Source organism: Parasteatoda tepidariorum, chromosome 1, assembly GCF_982258835.1.
Source record: "Parasteatoda tepidariorum strain Cologne lab strain chromosome 1, Ptep-v5.0, whole genome shotgun sequence".
In the NCBI taxonomy this organism is placed as follows: Eukaryota; Metazoa; Arthropoda; class Arachnida; order Araneae; family Theridiidae; genus Parasteatoda; species Parasteatoda tepidariorum.
The window spans coordinates 6,616,710-6,638,599 of NC_141755.1; positions in this window are offsets into that span (position 1 = coordinate 6,616,710).

Here is a 21,890-nt window from a genome sequence, read left to right on the forward strand (position 1 = left end):
TATCGATTATATTTTATGTCAAACACAGCCAAATCAACACATTCCTACAACTTAAATTTTGTTTATTAGACCACAAAATTCAGAATTTTGAGAACAAAAATGTGGTAAAAACCTTGAAAACAAATATTTTGCTGAAGATATGAAAAATATGAATGGTTTAAAAATATTGAAATTGAAGTTGGTCGGCAAAAAGTAACTCTTCAATACTTTACACACCAGTGAAAAGCAATTTTAGAATCCTATTTCGCTTTTTCCGTTCGTAAAAAGATGATAAGCAGCACACAACTCTTTTCTCTTCTGAAAAAAAAATTTATTTATAGTTTGGGGAAAGAATTCTAGATCTGTAAAATATTATGCACTGTGAAAAGTTTCCCATTATAGCAAGTATTTATAAATGCCTGAAAAAAATTAAAAATAATTAAAGCTTATTTTAATAGTTCTTGAATTAACTACATTATTATTTTTAAATTTCAGAATTTAATTGGAATTTATAAAAATAAAGCGTAAATAAAACACAGAGTTTTATTTGAAACGAATAAACCCAAAAAAATTATGTATTGAATTACCTAACCAATCAACTATGGCTATTCTGAAATATTTATGTTTTGTATTTACAACAAACAATCCACAGAAATTCCATTTCAAAGAGCAATATTTCTTATGTATTTATTAAATTATTAAAACAATAAGCATTATTCCATAAAATAAGAAAGGTACAACTATTAAGTATATTTAAATAAAAAAGTATTATCGTAAAATATAATAAAATAATAAAATAATTGTTTTTAAGTTTTTAGATCAAGTAATCGAACTCCACATACATGTCACTAAGTTTAAACAAATATCCTTATCAAATTCATCATCAATAAACTAACATATAAATGTAACTATCCAAACACATTATAATTAAATAATTAACGGAATAATTTTTTAATTATCTACAGCAAGCAAGCAAAAATGTGAAGAAATTTATTAAAAAGAATAAAATTTCTAAACTAATTGCAACCATAAATAATTATAAAACTTCAGGAGTGTTTCATTTTTCATGTTTACGAAAAAAACAAATATTTACAAAATTGTATTAAAAGTTTAAACGCCTAGTATTTCAACCATTTTTAGTTTAAAAAGTGGTTTAAAGTTCGAAAAAGGTTTGGTAATATATTCTCAATTTTAAAATAACCAAAGTACATGTAAGCCATCATAAATTTAAAAGAATAGTTTCTAAAACCTAAATATTCCATTAATAGTAAATGCGCAAGGAAATATAAATTTCAAAAACTTTGAACACTTGGCATTTTAAAAAGAAAACAAAATGAAAAACTGATAATCAAATTTTCAATTATTTTAGAGTAGAAATGATACTCCACCAAGAAAAGTAAGAATTTAGAAATCTGTGAAAAGGGTATTAAAAATGAAGATCAGTAACAAAAAAAACTTATCGTATAAAAGTTAACCTAAGTCTCAGTTCGCTAACAAAACTAAAAATAACGATTACCTTTTTCCAACGTGGAATTTCAAGAATTCGGTTTAGTCTGATTGTAATTTACGACCCCGTAAGAATATTTGGTTTTGCGCAAGAACGCTGTTAAATGTTGCACCTAAACTTTTTTGGGACGTGATTTTACGATGCAAATAAAAATTTATTTATTCCAAACTAATGCAATTCTTAAAAATGCTGGGATGCATTACACACGCTCACGTAGTAAAGAAATGGAAATTTCAAACCGCAAAGGATTGTTTATTTTTGGATGCTGTTTAAATTATTTTCAACATAGTTGCCAAAACATTTAATTTAATTTTTTTTTTAAAATTTGGAATAACGATTATTTATAGTAATGAATAAATGATTGCGATGCTCTATAGAAAGTAATCGAAAACAGTTATAAAAAGGATTAGTAAAATGAATAAAACGGAAACGTGTAAAACTGAGAAACTGCAAAAGGAAAATTGAATAATAATAAAAGCTGCAGCATGCAGTTATAAGGAATTTAAATTATAAGAAAAACGATAAAAAAATATGTTTATTGGAAATAACAGGAAATTTTTTTTAGATATCTAGTTAGATTATTTAAATATAAAGAGAAAAATTCAGTACTAATTGAGTAGTAAAATACTACAATAAAGCAATAAAACGCCTCTGATGAGAAACGCAATTAAAAATTGTATAACGAAAAGATTAAAAAACAAAAAATAATATGAACAATTCGAAAATCTTAATGTTTTTCTATCTGCTGAAAAAGCTATTAATATTTTTATTTGGCAATTTCGTGTTTTGAATTATCAATTTAGCCTATCTAAGCAAACGACATAACGCAAGCAAATGGGGAAATTAAAAGTTTTATTATTATTGATGTGTAAAAAATTACTAAACTTGCTAAAGAGGAACTGTGTAGCAAAAATAACAGCAAAAACTGGTGCAGTGAGAAATTTTTTCTTAAAAATTAAGTCATTGGAATGATAACAACAAAAACAAAATTGTGATAAAATAAGAAAAGATTATAAACTTGAAGTTATTTCAGCTCAGTTTGGTGTATCTTCATCAGAAGGATCCCAGTTGAGAATCCTAGTTGCATAAAATGATCTCATTCTTATCAGGAGTCTCGATAAGTTATCCTGATGATGAAGATGCACTTAGTTCTACCGAAGCACATTAACAAAATTAATAAGGAAAAATTTGCGTTTTTAAAGTGTCTTCATTTCATTAACATCATATAACAAGGAATTGTTAAATATTTTTTTCCTCTGAAAGTTTTCACATATTTTAAAGAACGTTAATCTGAACTTATAAAAAAAGTTAGACTAATAATACATTCTTGATAGATTTTTCTCACTATTTTTTTAATAAAACGTAAATCTGAAACAATTAGAATTTTGACTTAAATACTAGCTAATTTTTATCTGCAAAGAAATATTGGTTTCAATAGTTATTTATTAGAGTTTATATTTGAAATATCACAAAATGACAAATTTGCATTCCACAGGGAGAAAAATATTCCTTTAAAATTACTGTACGGTATTATTACATCAAATTACTGTACATATACATTTATGGTAAATAAAAAAATGATTTTAGTAATAAAACCGAAATTTAAGGTATTTGAACTATTCAAAGGGTTAACGATTTAAGATCGGTTTACAGGAAACTTCTGATTTTCAAAATTATAGTTTTTATTACCAGACCTTCATTTAAAATACAAAACTGGAGAGTTAATTTAATCGAATAAATGGTTTTTATGCAATTCCCTGAAGTTTTATATCAAAATAACCAAATTGTATCATACTTTCCAAATTTTAACAAATTTTATTGTTAATTTTACCAAAATCATTAACAAAGCGCTTTCATAAAAATTAATGTGCTTTTTGGTGTTCTCATAAAGCCAAAAACAAACTAAATGTTACAATATTTGGGTTGTTTTGATTATACTTTTTTTAGTGAAGTGTACATTGTGTTTTATAATTTTATAATGAATGACCTTACCATGATAAAATTTTAAAAAATTAAATGATTATTAGTGGAAGTAAAAATTAAATTAAGTGATAAGTTATGTCTTATCAGTTTCTATTTTGATACATTAAGAATAGCAATTTTTATGATAGTCAGGAAAAAAAAATTATCGAAATTAAACGAATTATTAATGAAAATAAATAGAGTGAAAGCATTAAAAACGATTTGATGGTCAGCGGAAAATTGGATGTGTGTTTATGTGCATGTGTGTATGCTCGTTTTTAGTTGCTTTCCTTTAATGGATACAATTTTTCTATTTAGATTTTGAAAGGAAAGTATATTGAAACTGGTTATTACACAATATCTCTCGTTTCCCTTCAAAAGCAAAAAATAACTTTCAGAGCTGAATTAAAGAAAGAAAAGTAACAAATACATATTTAATAATTAACTCCTTATTTTTTTATTTTTGTCACATTTAACTATTTATTCATTTTCTCATCCTCTGTGACTACATAATAGTTACGTTATTACCTCTTGACACAAAGCTGGTAGCAAAAATAAAATTTAAAAATTATGAATGAAGTTAAGGCATTATGAAAATAGCACAAATAATGCCACAAAGCAGTCATAGCACATTTTCAGTTACATGATAAAATTCCTTCTTTTGCGTCAAAGTACAGAATAACAAGGAGTAATACAGGTATGCAGAAGAAATAACACAATACCTTAGGGAGAAAAGAGTATTTTGCAATGGGGTTGTAAAACATGAGAGTCTATAAAAGTGCTGTGATTGGGTTAGAATCCAGCCTTTTAAAGGTATAGTAAAAATGCGAAAACGAAATTCCTAACACTTGGAAAAACAGGGATTCTAAAAAGGTCATTATCTAAATTATCAAAAATATTGGGAAAAAAATGTAATGAGTCCAAAAAATCTAGATCAGCAACAGAGAAGCATCGTTGATTAAATTTATCAGAATGAACAGATTGGTCAATCTATCCTTGTCTGTTAATCATCTTCCGACCTTATATTTTCTCCTGCGTATATGTGTTTCGTTATTTCATTGTGCTTTTTAGCATCAAAACAATTACGAATCGGAAACATTTTTGCGCTTTTCGTTCACTGTAAGAGATGGACACTCAAGTTTCTCGAAACTTTCTTCGTTTTTGAAGAAAACGCCTCCTGCTTTAAGTTCCGAATGCCCATTTCGTCAAAGTGGCGCAATAATTATCGTCACTTCTTCGAGAAAATGAATTTTGCATAAAGTAATGTTTCATCATATTATTTTTAATTTAAAAAAAAGAAAACATCATGTGACACTCAAAAATGGCATCTAAGAGTTGTCAAATATTTTTCCGAAGGCACCATACAAATGGATTAATGTCGTCGCAACAACTCAAGGACAGACAGAATAGAGAGAAAAATTACTTCCATTCCCAAGACGGGATTTGAACCCGGGATATTCTTGGAATAAGGCCAAATCCTTAACCACCCTATAAACCGGTGGGCTTATTTTGTCATTTTAGTTTCAATCATCTAATCTTCATTCTTATTTACAATCTCCCGAAATGCATTGCGATGAGGTTCTGTTGAGGAGACATTTTCTTCATCTATTTGATTTGGTTTTTACTATTTGTTTCGTTATAAATCAGGTGAAATCGTGACGAAATTATTTTCAAAATTATCGAAATACAGCTCAAGGATTGCTGAATCGTGAAGAACGAGGGTTTTATTTCTTAGCACGTCTTACGTTTTTTAAATTCACACCTTGTACAGCCCCAAGTTAACTCTGCTTAATTTAGATAAAAGCACATTTAAATTTATATTCCTATGAACGCAATTGCTGTTTTTAATATGACATTTAATCTTGCTGCATATTTCCAGGCACATTGTTATAAAATAAGGATAATACGCTGTAAGAATTTGAAAATGAATTGCTTTAAATTAAAGCTTATGTGCAGTGACGCAAAAGGGAAAAAATATTTTTCCTTCTTGATATCATGACCTGGAATAAGTTTCCTTCTTACTTGCGTTCCCCAATATTGTACCCATCCCCCTACCCACTGAGAAAGTTCTGAAAATGGTAGTAGAAAGGACGAACCGATTGAAGATCGTCGGCTGAACTGTGATCTCCGCGCTTTTGTACTTTGGGCTCAAATAAATGGGTATATCACGGATCGGATGATTTTGAAGATCCATAATCCTCACTTTATTTCTTTTTTAGTGAAGGTATTCGTGGGGAAAATTTTTCTCAACAATGAGTCTTGGTGCAATATTTCCGATTCTATTCTCTTGAATGAGATTAGATATTGCAAGGAAAGGTAACTTGAATATTTCACTTGGAAGAATTTTATTCTCTAATACCTTTACATGACATTGCCTAAATTATGTAAAATGAGCTTTATTTTCCATATTTCCTTTATTCATGTCATGTTATTTGACATTTCCTGTTTGATTTGAAAAATTGATACATATATATATATATATATATATTGATTATATTTATATATATTTATATATATATATATATATATATATATATATTTATATATATATATATATATATATATATATATATATATATATATATATTTATATATATATATATATATATATATATATATTTATATATATATATAATTATATATATATATATATATATATATATATATATATATATATATATATATATATTTATATATATATATATTTATATATATATATATATATATATATATATATATATATATATATATATATATATATATATATATATATATATATATATATATATATATATATATATATATATATATATATATATATATATATATATATATATATATAGACAAAAAACGTGCAAAGATGGAAGAGTGAACGTTCCTGAACTGATACACTCTTACCTGAAAGAATTTTTTCACAACAGACGTTATTAACCTAAAACATTTAATTTTCAGATATCAATTATATTTTTCAGTCTGCTCTGCTTTTTTTTTTCTTTCTTTATAGAGTCGCTGGAGGACCAAGCGAGATACAGGAGAGCCGAGTTGTGGTGCCAGTTCCTATCTGTGGTGCCAGTTCCTGTGCTGTAACCCGATATCAGTTCTCAGATCCGTAAGCTAGAAGTCCCGCAAGTCTATGTAAGCCGCAAGCTAATCCCTGTGCACGACGAGGAAGCAGTGGGGATTTCCCTGAGAGGGAGCGGGATGGACAACGAATCGAAAAAGACGTGTTGATATGCACTTCAAAGAGAAGTCATGATCATACAAAACTTTTAAAGACGTTCTTTACTTATTATTATTTTTGTTATTTAATCGTTAATTGCTAATCGTCAGTCCCAATGTAAATTTAATCTTCAATATATATGTTTTTGTTTAAGAACGTGTCTTTTATTTAAGACGACCACTCATGCCGTCCCCACATATATATATATATATATATATATATATATATATATTATTTCAACCAATATCTTTCAATTAGTATATTAGAAATTGTGGAAAAAAATTGAAGTAAAATGTTAATTCATGTGTTTTGTATTTTACATTAAAAATTTCTAACTTATACTATATACTTTTTAATTCTATCTTGCATGGACCCTATAGCAGACTCTGACTATTTACAATGCATAATGTTTCTAAGTTTTTAATTACTTTGCAAATTCTTTACAGCAAACTTTTCGCAGTTAACCACTTATCGTTTACAAAGTGTACCTTTTTTGTAGAGTCCATAAAATAAGTCAAACTTGATCTGTCACTTATAACTTGTTTTGTATTCCTAAAACCTAGTTAATGATGATTTGTTACTTGACTTAGCCGTAAACGTTTCAAATAACCAGTAATTTATTCTCAAACTCAATGAACGTTTAAGAGCAGGTGATTATTTAAAAGTTGACTGCATGTCTTCAATCTTTAAAAAAGCAAAAAGAGAACTGATAAGTGTATTTCCGATGTTAGAGTATTTGAAATTTTATTCATACAAATTATTCTATAACCATTGACTTTATAGAAAAGGTTATATTATTGTAGAGATATTCTATATATACTATTTATTTATATACAAACTTGTAACATGCATGTGTTATAACTTTGATTATGAGAAGATTCCTAATTAAGGTTTAAGTAGGATAATTTTCTTAAACGTAAATATTTTAGTCAAAAACATAGAACATTTTGTTTTCAAAATGTACGATTATTGTAGCTTTATTTAGAAACATTTTGCTAAAGTGTCAAAAAAAGTAACAAAATGGAAGACTGGATCTAAAAAATAACACTTGAACTTGAAAATAATTAACCTAAAGAATACAGGTGGCATGACTAAGTAAGAGGAAATAAACGAGTAGTAAATTTATTCATTGCCGAGATTTATAACAATTCAAATAAGAAACGGTTTTCATAGTTTTTTATTAAGAGGTGTTTCTCTTTTCAAAGTTTGAAAATAAACGTCAAGATTTATATTCGGCAACATGTAATGTCTCTCTCGTTTTTTTTTTTACTACTTTCTATTGACATCTCCTCTGGAGTGAGCTTATAAGAATAAGAAATATAGATCTCGTGTGAGGAAAATTAATTTTCGACATCAATGAATAAATTTTAAATATTTGAAACAAAACAATTGGTAAGTACTCATGAAAAAACGCTCAAATTCGCCTTAACTTCTGAACAAATTGGAATCCCAATACAAAATTTGCGTAAAGAATTGAACACTCTTAAAAAATGGGTATCACTCCACATCAAGTTTTAACACCGTAGTTGCATTTCAGTGGGCTACAGATATCAACTTAACACTGTAACACCCAAAACAACGGTATTGGCGTCGGCTTTTTCGATTTTTTAATACAGATAAATTATTTTGTTTAACGTGATATTGTAAAATGGTTGTAATCAGGATGAAACCAATAAAATATCTTCCAATTTTTGTAATGATGGGATGAGATTCCATAGTTTTGTTTAACAACAAATTTATCAAGTGTAAGACTACATAATCGAAATCAAGTGTAAAACTACATCAGTACATTTAAGAATCTTGGCAAATGCATATCTAACGGTAAAAATAGCATTTTCATTTTGATTTTAAAAGAAACATTAAAACAGCCATTTCTTTTTATTATTTCTATTTATTCTTAACTTGAAACATTTCACAAAAAGTCAGATAAAATCTTCAAAAAAAGTTTGAACTATGTATTAAAAATATGTGAAGAATTCATTTTCGAGAACAACTTATTTCAAAAGATTATCTGAACATTTTTAATAAGCACTATTCTGTTTAATATAGAATTATGATAAATAATTTATTTTAATTTAAATGTGTTTAATTATTTTTTCTCAGCACAAATGTACTAAAAATTAAATACAAGTTAAAAGAAAGTGACAGAATAATATATTCAATCCAATTGAAACCACTCAAAATATTCTAATATGGAACATATATTTTTTCCTATTAAATTCCTAGCTAGTAACAGCATGCATAAATCACAATCTTTACTACAAAAGTTATACCAAATCTGCGAAATAAAGGGTGAAAATCTGAATTTGAAAAAAAAAATGTGGATCATTCATTTCCACGCATAGCTTTTAAAGGAAATAGGAACGTCAAATTCATGCGTTCAGCGGTCCGAAAGAAAAGAAATAGATCGTATTCTCTTGTTACAAATGCAGAAAAATATTATCTGAACATCTTCAATAAACAATCTTTTGTCCTGCGTCCAAGTGGTTTGCAAGGGACAGATCACATTTATCACATCTCCTCAAGTGAAAAAGGAAATTTAGAATAAGAATTTTTGAAGAAAGAATGAAAGTGGATCAATTTAAAAGTAGTTACCCTTCTTTCATTTAAACTATAAACATTGTTACATCAAAATAAAGAATAATGTATTGGCTTGTGTGATAAATGGTTATTTTTGTTAGGTATTTCACGAGATATATGTAAGTTATAAATGACAAAATTTAACATTCTACTGAGTTCGAAATAAAACGTAATAAATAATTATTAGTTTATAATATTTTTTCATATTATTTAATATTTTTTAATTTATAATTTACATCATTTTTTGATTTTTTAACTAATTTAATTAATGATTAAAAATTAATCACCAAAATACTGAAGCTGTGTATAACAAATAGTTCATTGGTGGTTTTTATTTATTTGAAGATTTAATAATTTTAAATAATTATTGTATAATTACTAGTTTGCAGAAATAGTATATAGCTAACATTTCATTAAATTTGCTGATTTATAAAATGTTTAATAATTTTAAATACGTATTTCGTTTATGTAATTTTTAATTTATAAGTTTATGTCTCTTATTTACATATATTTTAATTATTTTAATTATTGATTAAAAATTAATCACTAATACTCTATTATTTTTGATATAACAAATATTTCTTTGGTTTTTATTTAGTTACGGACTTAATAATTTTAAATAATTATAGTTTAGTTAACTACTAGTTTATAGAAATAATATATGTAGCTAACACTTCATTGGATTTGCTGCTTTTAATAAATGGTTTAATAATTTTAAATACTTACTGCTCAAGTATTTATATTTATTTAATTATTGCAGTTATTTTTTAAAATTATATTCAGTTTGCTTTAATTAGAATTAGATGATCCCTAAGTAAATTATTCTAAACATTTAAATAGAGTTAAATTATTTTTGCAAGTATACATGACATTTTTTGTATATTTTAAATTTTTACTTTTAGTTTTTGATCCTTATTAACATCCTAAATTTCTATTCAAGATACAAATGTTTTTTTTTTAAAATCTAAAATCATGACTATTTAAGATCAGGATTGGTCGAAAATAATACGCTTGTGCCTAAAATTATCAATCCAGTTTCAAATTATATCTACAGTATTTTTCTCTTATACCATTATCAATTGCAAATAGAATGCCTGAAATTCAATTCTATTGGCAAAATGTAGTAGGATTTTTTTTGTTTTATTTTAAGGTATCTAACTAATGCAAAAACATGATTTTGGGCAAAAACTTTAAAATTGAGTTTATATTTTTTGCAAACAAAGCTATTACTCAGACTGAAATTTTAACTTATCTATTATTTATTAAACAATTATTTATTACATATTTATTGAAACTAAAACTTTGACTTATAAGCAAAAGCTGTAACTTTAACTTCCTGTACTCATAGAATTCTAAAAATACTTTACTTTTGTTTGTACTCCAACTATTTATAAAGTTATATCAGTTTTTGTACAAGGTGATAACAGAGGTAAGATACTACTGATTTTAAGACTCTATATGCGTTTTTCTCAAAATCAGATATTTTCACATTATACATCACTTTTAACACGATATCTCATGTTGTTTTCAACATAATTGCCTATAATTTTTTATGAGTGCTATAATTTTTTATGATTATAGCACGCATGTTTTGAACTACAGACTGAGAGATAAAAGTGGTTATTTTTTATGCGTGTTTTTTCGCAAAGACAAGAGCGTAAATTTTTAGAAATTTAATTTTTTAACTTTATTAATCCCATACTTAGCTGTGCATGCACTTGCTTTTAAGACAAAAGTTCAGATCATAGTTTATAGCCGTCTAAATTAAATCTTTAAAGGATTTTTTGGTTTTAGGTGTAAGAATTTTTTTTACAGTGCTTAGCGTATATGCAAAAAATACTTTATTTTTACTGAAAAATGGCCATTAAATTATAACTATAATAATATGTTTTGCTTGTCTTAAAAGTTTTTACGCATAATAAAACAACAGTATAAATATAAGTTCAATTAATCTAAATTGAAAAAAGCCTGTTTTAAGAACAATAGCTGAAAAATTGTGATCGCATTATTGCGATCACTGGTAACCCATTAATCAATTTTTTTTCGACACAACATTTCAAGTCATGGGATGAAAAAACTGCATCAATTGATTTCTGTCTTCTTGCCGTCTAATGGGCAGGATTGGTTTTCAACTCCAGCCAAACATACATTTCTTAAGACTTCACAAAATTCTTTTCCTTCTTCAGTATTCATATTCATATTAAAATCGTTACCAAGACAGTAATTATGAATAAGTTAATTATAAATAGGACAGAAAAATTCTTAAAATTATTCTGTAAAAGCATTACAATTTTTAATTTCCAATGAGCTGCACAATCAGTCTTCCCGATGAGCAGACCTAGTGCGTTCTCCAGAAGTGGTATCCACTCTTTCAGGACCACCGCAATGGGTGAGATACTGTTGGCCATGTTAATTTGGACGTCTAGTTTCTGCCACACTACATGGCAGCACCGAGACTCTATTTGGATGCTAAAGTGGACATTAAAAATACACGCTGCTAAAAAGAAAAAGAATTAAACTCACCAACTTAATACATAACAAAATTAAAAGTAATAAAAAATAATTCTAAAGGAATTATCAAACAGCAGCGGTCGCTATAGCAACGCATGCAGTGTCGACGCATGCACACTGTTTACTATTACTCTTGAACACAGTTGAAATGTATGATGACGTCCAAATAAGGTGCGCACGCCATCAAACCCAAAACAACACCCATTTTGCCAAAAGGTAATAAACTATTTTTTTTTTTTTTTTTTAATTTTATTATATTTTCAAAAAAGTTGACGAAACTAGTCGGATATCTCAAACAAGGAGTGGTCAAAACGTCATCTGGTATCAGGTGTATGTCAGGGTATGTCAGAGATCTGGTGTATGTCAGAGATTATAACAGGTAATGCGCAAAAAGTGAAATTAACATTAAGGGGTTCAAACTTTGGATCTCACTCCTGACCGGGACCATATTTACCAGATTGCGGTGACCCCTTATATTTTGGGTGTCAATCCGAATCCGTTGAAAAAAAGGTTATGCTTATTCAGTGAAAGTACGTTTTTGTGTCTGATTTCGTAAATCAAAGTATCGTTGGCACGAATTAATTAGCATATTTTAGGTCATCTCCTCGAACTATTTAGAATGAGTCCTTAAGCGTGAAGATCCTACCACTAGAACAAAGGTTATTCAGGGTGGTCCGTTCTTTTGGCACACGGTACTTTATAGATTATGTCGATTGTGTATGTTGCATGAATAAGATCTAGAGATATTATAACAGCAGTTAGGCATTAAAATGGAACTTTCTCAAAAAACTAAGATATTCTGCTGAATACTTTTTATAGAATAAAAACTTCTATTTCAGAACAAAAAAGTATAATACAAACAAAAACAAAATCGCAAAGATGTAGAAAAGTGTTCTAAAATTATGTGTGATTGCAGCAGTATAAAGTGTATGGGAATCTGATAATTTGTTTATAAATTGATGTTTATTTATTACTGTAGCATTCGATGTAGTTTTTGGCATTACTAGATTCTCTAGTTTTATTATGTTTATTTTTCTTCCTTTCTTTTTTTTATTTACTAACAATGAATGTTATAAGGTGATACAAAAAAAACTTCTTCAATTAAAATTAGCTTATGTTAGATGGCCATGGAGAAGAGATGACAATTTCAAATATCTCCAATATTTGATATATATTGTTGCAGACTTAGTTTCACTTTAGCTTGTTTATTTAATTTTTTCAAGCCATTGTTTTTTGCAACATCAAAAAATAAGCAAACTTTTAAGGTATATTTTATTTAAAAGTCAAAAGTTTTCGTGAATGAAGTATTTTGCTTTCATATACGTAGTATAGATTTATATACCTAAAGAATAGTGCAAATATATAAATTTGGACAAAATGTTCGAAATTCAGTTGAATAAATTGAATAAATTTAGAATTTCTACAATATCAGTTTTTGTGCATTGTGACCGAGGTTTTTGGTATTCTCATAGAGCCAAAAAATTGTAAATTTTACCATATTCTGGTATTTCCGACTAGAATGTATAAGACCAGTGATTTTAAGTCTTTGAAGGCGTTTACCTCAAAATCAGATTTTTTTTCACATTTTACACCACCTTAAACACGATATCTCATGCTGTTTTTAAAATAATTGTCGTGTATATTCATGAGTTTTTATGATTATGTTTTTAACACACACTTACAGACATGTTTTGAATTACAGATAATTGCAGATTAAGAAAAAAATGCAGCATTTCTTATTTTTGAATGTTTTTTCGCAAAGAGAAGAGTTGAATTCTTAAAAATTTGCTTTTTTAACTACATTGAGGCCTAACTCAGTAGTATATGCACTTGCTCTTACGATAGTAGATCAAAACATAGTTGATAGCTTTCTAAATAAAATCCTCATCCTCAAAGGATTTTTTGTTTTTTGCAATAAAAGGTTTTTTACAGTGCTTAGCGTTAATGCAAAAAAATCCCTTTTTTTTACTTAAAAATATCCATTTAAATTGTAATAATCATAATAATATTTTTTTCTAGTTTTATAAGTTTTTGCACATAATAAAGCAAACAAACTATTTTTTTTAAGATTTATAATCTTTTTTTAGAAAAAAAGCTGTCGAAACAACTCGGATACCTCAAACAAGTAGTGGTTTCTCAAAACGTTGTCTGGTATCTGGTTAATGTCTGATTGTTTTGATACTTGAGTCAAACTTGAGTACTTTTTGATTCATGAACGTGCTACAAGTATAATAAACATCATCAATGTTTTTAAGCTAATAACTACTAATTTCAGTAATGTTGTAATTAACATCGATAATTTTTGTCAAACAATAATCTCATGATACGCTAAGAATATGTCGCATACTTTATTCTCAATTTCAAGTACCATTCACATCAGATTAATTGCGCAATAATCTTTACACAAAATAGTATTTCTGTCTTTTTATTATCATAAATTATAACACTAAGAAAAAAGCATGGTCAGAACTAGCAGAATATGGTAAAATTACCATTTTTTTGTCCTATGAGAATACCGAAAACATCGGTAATTTTTTTCGGAGCACTTAGGTAAAATTAAAAATGTATATATATTTGGTTTCATAATAAGCAATAAAATTTGGTAAATGTGGAAATATTTGGCAATTTAATTATGAAACTTTAGAGCATGGCATTTATTTGGTTAAATTCAGTTTATAGTTTTGTATTATTTACTATTTGCGGGGAAATAAAGACTATAAATAAATAAAAAAACAGAATTTCCGGTAAAACGTTACCATGCAAAAAGAAATTTTGTCAAGTGAATGATTTACATACCATTCAATTTACTTTTATTAATCAGAATATTTTTCCTACCAGAAATATCATTACCATTGAGTACGATGATTTTACCAGAATTTTTTGTCCGGATATAAAGTAATTCTACTCCAATTTCGTTGACAAAGCATGTTTAAGAAGTACTAAATGCTGCTGAACATCGAGAAGCTTTTATTCACCATCAAGTAAGAAACTATTGCCGAATAAAGAAAAGAAAAACTATAATAAAATTTTTAATCGTACCAATATATCTTAAAATTCATTAGACAAAACCAAACTAGAATCAATACTAGAATCAATAACTATCATTCTAATGAAATAAAATGGTTAACTTGGAATGATTAAACTTGCAAGCCTATCACAATACTATCTTAAAAAGGAGTTTCGTAAACATGCAAAGATTAGTTTTCCATTCATAGGTGGCAAATATAAATTCAATGAGACATTCAAGCTGTTTTCTAAGTACATAATGCTACACTACGCTGTAAATCAAGGCAAATCTTAAATCGTTAATCACGTTCTCGAAATTGAATTACTTGCTGTCGTCAGGAGACCATTCATCACCGTAAGCTTAATTGAAATACTACTTGAAACTTTGGAACTGATAGAGCAAGGCCAGTTCTTAAAATCTAAATGATTGGAAAATTTTCTTTGAAAGAATACCCGATTTAAACTAATATGTTATTGGTAAAATATAAATGTGAACTTCACAATTTATTAAATGTGTTCTATTATTTAAATATCTTTTTAGTTTGTTTTGAAATAGTGATAAAGAGCTTAATATTTTGAATTATTTACTGGATATGCTGTAACTCAATAAGACGTTAATCCATATAATTATAACGATCCACCGAAACACAAAGAAGCTGGAAATACAAAACAATGAACGATAAGCAATCAAAAGTGAACAATAAACAATTTAAAATTAGAAATAGAGGCATAAACAGTTAAAATGTATTCATATTGTACTGCTTACTAAATATGCTGTTACACATGACTTTATTCGGAAATTTAGCGATAGAACTAAGGCAGTCACCTGCAACCTAAGCAAGCTAAGAAACAATAAAAAATTAACAATGAGCAAAAAACAATAAAAATGAACAATAAACGATTCAAAATTTGAAAAAGAACAATAAACAGTCAAAACGAATAAATATTTTATTACTTACTGAATATACTGTTACATATGGCTGCATTTGAGAATTAATCCTTATAATGATAGGCTTCTTCACACCAAAGAAGTAGGAAGAGCAATAAACAATTAACAATGAATAACAATTAAACAAAAGTGAACTATAAACATTTTAAATCGGAAAAAAGAACAATCAGCAGTCAAAAGGTACTAATATTGCATTACTTACTAAATATGTTGCTATATATGGCTGTATTTGGAAATTAATCCACATAATTATGACAATCTTTCCCATCGCAAAAAAGAAAAAAGAATAATGAACAATTAACAGTGAACGAAAAATAATGAAAAGTAAGCAATGCATAATTTAAAATTTGAAATAGAATAAAAAATAATGAAAAGGGGACAAAGGGTGACATCAATTATTGTCTGATTGTTGGGAGTTCATCATCGCTCTTTGTTCATTGATGATCATCATTGTTCATCTATGGAAAATTTTACATAAAACAAATCGTGTACTCCACGGTATTTTAATTTCACGTATATTGCCTATTTTTCCCTAATTTATTTCAGTTTCACCAATTGTTTTAGTAGCTTTAGAGGTAGAAAAATGATTTATAAAAATAAATCACTAAATTTACGACTTTCAGATCTAGTTTGACTGGAATGACAAAAATATGCAATTTACAATCATCATTCTTAATAATAGAGATAAATTAATATACACTGCAGTTTAAAATCGTTGTAATATTGTTAAAAATAAACAATTTCAATATAGAGTCATTCAAATAAATCACTCGAATTCATCACTAGCGAATCACTATGAATGTCATTAAGAGAAGGAATTACTAAAAATGTTATCGTCATAAATTAAAAAATAAATAAATAAGGTACATATGTAAAAACAAATTATATAATCATGCATTTTCTTATTCGTATTTAAAACTACACAGTTCTTCGTATTATTAACATGCAAATTTAAGTGTTCCAAATATTTATACTCTTATTATCTTTACACTTATGTTATATTTAGATATAATTTTTATACGTATTTTTTAAAGTTATATTGTTTCAAAATCAAAGGATATCTGTGACTTTATCTATCATTTTGCGCATCATTTTCTATTAAACATATAAAAAAAATAACGAAGTTAAAAAAACTTGTGTATACCCAGCCTTATTTTTAACCCATCCTAAATCACTTTAAAAACGATTTGTTATTTTCTAATGATTCCTGTGTATTTTGTTTGGGAAGAAACAATCATTAGTGGATATCGATCAGTCTAAACACACTTTCTACCAATGTTTTAACTAGTTTTTACATTAACGATAACGCAATGTTTTTTTCGTATATTTGGAAACTTCTATTTTTATTACTTCAGAAAAATATATCCAACATAATCATAATAATTTTATTTTATTTATCTTGCTCAAAAGTTTGCAAAATAAAACAATTTTAGAACACCATGATTTTTACACTAACTCGATAGTTTATCACATTAGTCTTAAAGAATAAAAATGTATGATTTTCTTACATTTTTTCTTCGCAAATATGAAATTTATAAAATTTATTTTGATAATAGAATATCTGTAACACTTTCAGAAATTTCAACGAAGCAATTTTGACCAACTGCATTGGTGTACCTTTTAAAAATCATGCGGATCATAAATTGACATATTCTCGTGAGCTATGGTAGGCTATGCTAATTTCAAATAAATAAACATATTAAGAATATTGTGTGTTATCAATAATAATGCTTTATTTCCAAAACTAGCTCTAAATTAGTTTTATTATTAAAGATATTAATATTTCAAAATTATTTTTTTAATTATAAGATGTTTCAATTATCTAAACAAAACAGTAATGACATTATTAAAAGAAATGCTATTGAGTAACATCGAATATTAAATGTCATTTACAGAAAAGAAGTCAAACAGCCTAACAGCATACTTTGCTGATGAAGCATTTGTCATAATCAAATCTAGATCAATTCAGAATACCATTTACTAATTACAAACTAAAATTCATGACTTTAAAACCTGGTTCTCTAACTGGAAGGTCAAAATTAAAGCTCAAAAATCTAATCTGCTCCTTATAATAAACTGCAGAGGACAAAACATTAAAAATAAGTTTACTTTTTTCACTGAAGAAATCTTAATTGTTAACAAAGCCATTTATCTAAGTCTTCTATAAATTAAGATTCAAACTGGAATGACCTTACTAATAATATCATTGCTAAGGCCTCTAGGACTTACAATAAACTGATTTGCTTATTGGATCCTTACTCAAAAAATGTTCTTTAAAAATGAACGTTTTTATCTACGTAGTCATACATTAGACCAGCAATTACATATGCTTCTCCAATCTGGTGCAAATTTAATAAAGTCCTATCTAAAGAAATCGCTACTTTTCAAAATAAGATGTTCAAAAGAACGATTGAAATTCGATAGTACATCAGAAATAACGCCGTACATACAGTTTCATTAATTATCAGCATTAATTGAAACACTTATGATATTAAATACCAAATTTGAAAAAAAATATTAAATCCTACAGCTGCCAACTACTACAAATCTCAAAGTTGACTCGAAAATTAGAACTCAGGCTCACTTTTTCACAAGTGATGCAATTTTGTTAAACAAACTTCGAAACGAAATTTTATTATTTTTTAATTGATATAAATAAAAGGCATTTCCTACTGCCACAATACTTACTTATTTAAACGCTATAAGCACATGGAGCTGCAATCGCAGCACGTTAATTAATTATTCAAGCCTCTATTCCATAATATTGCCAGCTAATATTTTATTCTTTTTTATTTCGTTTTTTAATTAATTCATGATTTAGTAACACGTTACAAAAAGTTAAAATAAAAGAGACCTAAAGGCCTTGTGAAGCCAAAAGACTGTGACTATCCTCCAATGATCATTTCTATCCAAGGATCATTCTTCATATTCTTATTCTTGCCGAGGGTGTTACTCTCTGTCTGTGTTATTTACCAATAAATAAGTCATTCTCTGATACACTGATCTCCGGCTTAAAAATAAAAAAGGATATTTCGTTTAATTATTTAATAATCTTATTGTTCACATGTAGCTGACCAATGAATATTTTTTGAATTATTTTTCGTTCTCGAGCTTAATACGAAACCGTTTTCGTCTTAAAATATGTTTCATTGTAGATTTTTTATGCTGCAAAAATATCCATAGATATCTATGTATGTCTAAAACGATTTCTTCTATAAATTTTCAGCTTAGACCAAAGGATTTCTAAATTTAGCAATCATACGTGCACTAACACAGCAAATATTTTTAAAAAGTTGCGAATTGCCATGTAGTCATTGTTTTTAAGAAGTATTACAGGCATTATTATTTTACAATACTTTTGCTAAAAGTGATTAACAACGACTAACTATTTAATGTGGGATGATTAGCAAATTTTTTTGGCCTCTATACGCCGAGGCGAAATGAGAAAAGAGTGTGTTATATTTTTAAAAACAGTGTTCATCACACTCCCTTGGAAATAATTTCACATCTCGGCACAAAAATTTAGAAAATAAAGGAAAAATCTAGCTTAAAACATAAGTCACACAATTCAAAACACGGGTAGCACTAACGGCATTATTTAAAAAAAAGTTTTTATTTTTTTATTTTTTTAAATTTGTTGAACTGTATATGAATAAAATGCTTCTGGCTCTTAAAGAAAATTAATGTTCCATGTTTGTTAAACTTAGTTAATGTCTCTTGATTATTTGATGTTATTCTCTTCCGATTATAGTGGAAAACATTAACAACTTATTTTTAGTACAGATATATGCTACAGATTCTTCTCTTCTTTCGTACAGATTCTTCTCTAAAAATAAAGAGCCCGTAATTACTTTTTATTTACATAACATCATTTTCCCAAAAATTTATATGGAAACTTTACATACATTAACAGCACTCAATAACAGACGGAAAAAGTGCAAACTTGCAGCAGGAGTCTGATAAATAAAATGTAATAAACGATAACTTTAAGAGACGCAATTACTGACTGATATAAATAGATTTTTCTCATATCACGTGAATTTGATTAAAAAAGCAAATCACGAATATAATTTTTTGAAATACTTCTGATATAACAAAACTACAACCATATATATTATATTGTAAAATATTCCAGATCAAAGTGCAGTAAAAAGTACCGGCACCCTCAGTGATCGTCAATCATTGTAAAATCAATTATCGTTTATTGTAAAATCAATTTTCACCGGAACATGTTACGAAACAAAAAATGCAATGTACCTTAATTTTTTCTAGCAATAGTTGCACTGAAAAACACGTAAAGTTACGCGTAAAATCACTGATTGACTCTAATTAAATAGATATTGCTATTAAATTATGGAAAAAATGGATTTTACAGTAAAATGGATTTTACGAATGATGCACGCAAAGTGCCAGTGCTTCATTCAGTAATTTGATCCAGAATTTTTTGCAGTGTTAATATATTGAATTGAGTCAAACAAATGAAATATTTATGGTATAAAAATACACATTGCCTCTTTCATACAAATATGATGCAACAAAATACAAATGCAACAACAATTTATGCAAAATTTGTTTCATTTATTTTCAATTAGAACGTTCTAGTTTTATTGTTTTACTTACCATGTGTAGTTTGATTTTAATGAAACAAAATGAAATAAAAATTCTGGAATCATCTAAAAAATTTAAAATAAATGCAATTTGCATGATCTGCCTTGGCATTTTAACTTCTTTGCATTAGAATGTGCACCAAACTTTTTAATAAAGAAAATACATTTTAATAAAACAACCTTCAATGTTTAAAAATTCTTCGAATAGTTTTCTGAAAAAAAAGGAAAGAAATAGCCAGTTTAAATCCAAATATCCCCGAATCAAATAAATCATTATAGCTCTAACAATACTATAAACAGAATGCCACCTGAAAAATCCTCAATTACAGAAACAAAGTTTAGTTTCACGCATCGAATATTTCCTCTATTCTTCATTCTAGAACACATAACAGAGAACAATGAAACTTCTGCATACGTGTTCTGAGCTTTTTGTGTTCTTTTTTGGAATGCTTTACGAAACGGGGATGAGAGGGAAAAAAAACTGGGGAAAAAAAGGATCCTCATTCGACATTCCTGGACGAAATCCCTTGAAAGGTCACAAGAAGAGATGTCTGCAAATGGCACTGCGTCCAGCAAAACACCAATCATCCTTTGAACAAAGCATACGCATTAGTCTCGTTCGCCACTGGAATCTGAAATTCTTTTTGTGGTGCCCTATTCTCATTCAGACGGCGAAGTGGAAACGCTTTTCGGCATTTGTTCGTAAAGTCTCCGAGAAAAAAAAAACTTTTTTTTTCAACTTTTGGTTCTTGTTGTTATGAATTATTTTCGTATACAAGTTCTGTTACGCGCTTTTGCTACAAAACTCGTCCGCCATGACTTGACAAAACGAATGCTGAGTTTTCGATTCAGCAGATCGTGTTTCAATTTAGCTCAATTCACATCACTGATTTTCTTCTTTTTTATTTACTTATTCACTTAAACCAGTTTTTTAGATCGTTTATGGTGGATTTATTTCTTCCTCAAAAATAGAAGGAAACGCGAATAAACCCGTGCTTAATGAAGTCTGAAGAAATGTATATATAAAAACGTTGAATTTTTATATACTGTAGATTCTTATTTTCTGGAAGTTTAGAAACTTTAGACAGACAAAATTATACAGAATTTGTAAAAAAAAAACTTTTGCAAATCATTTCTCTACTATTACCAGACAGAAAAGTCCTTAGAAAAGCATCCGTATAGGTACTCTTTTTAGATATTACTTATATATGTTCTGCCACCTAGTTAAAATAAAACGCCTCAAGCTGATCATTTTTCTATAAATATTTTTATCAGCTAAAATAACATAAAATAGCCATTTAAGTTTCATTGCTATTGATTTAAAAGCATTAAAAATTTTTATAAATGTTGGTTTGTTATAAAAATTCAAGTAAACACAAATCATTGTTCAGAGGCAAAGATTTCATGCTTTTATGTTCTTAGATTTACCAATATTTTAAAGTTAAGCTAATGATTGATGTGTTTTCTTTTTTCCTACTTAAAATAGCAAAGTGGGAATCTAATGATAACCATAATGTGATCTATTGAATAAAAGGTATATTGTTATAAAATATTATATTAAAATAGAAT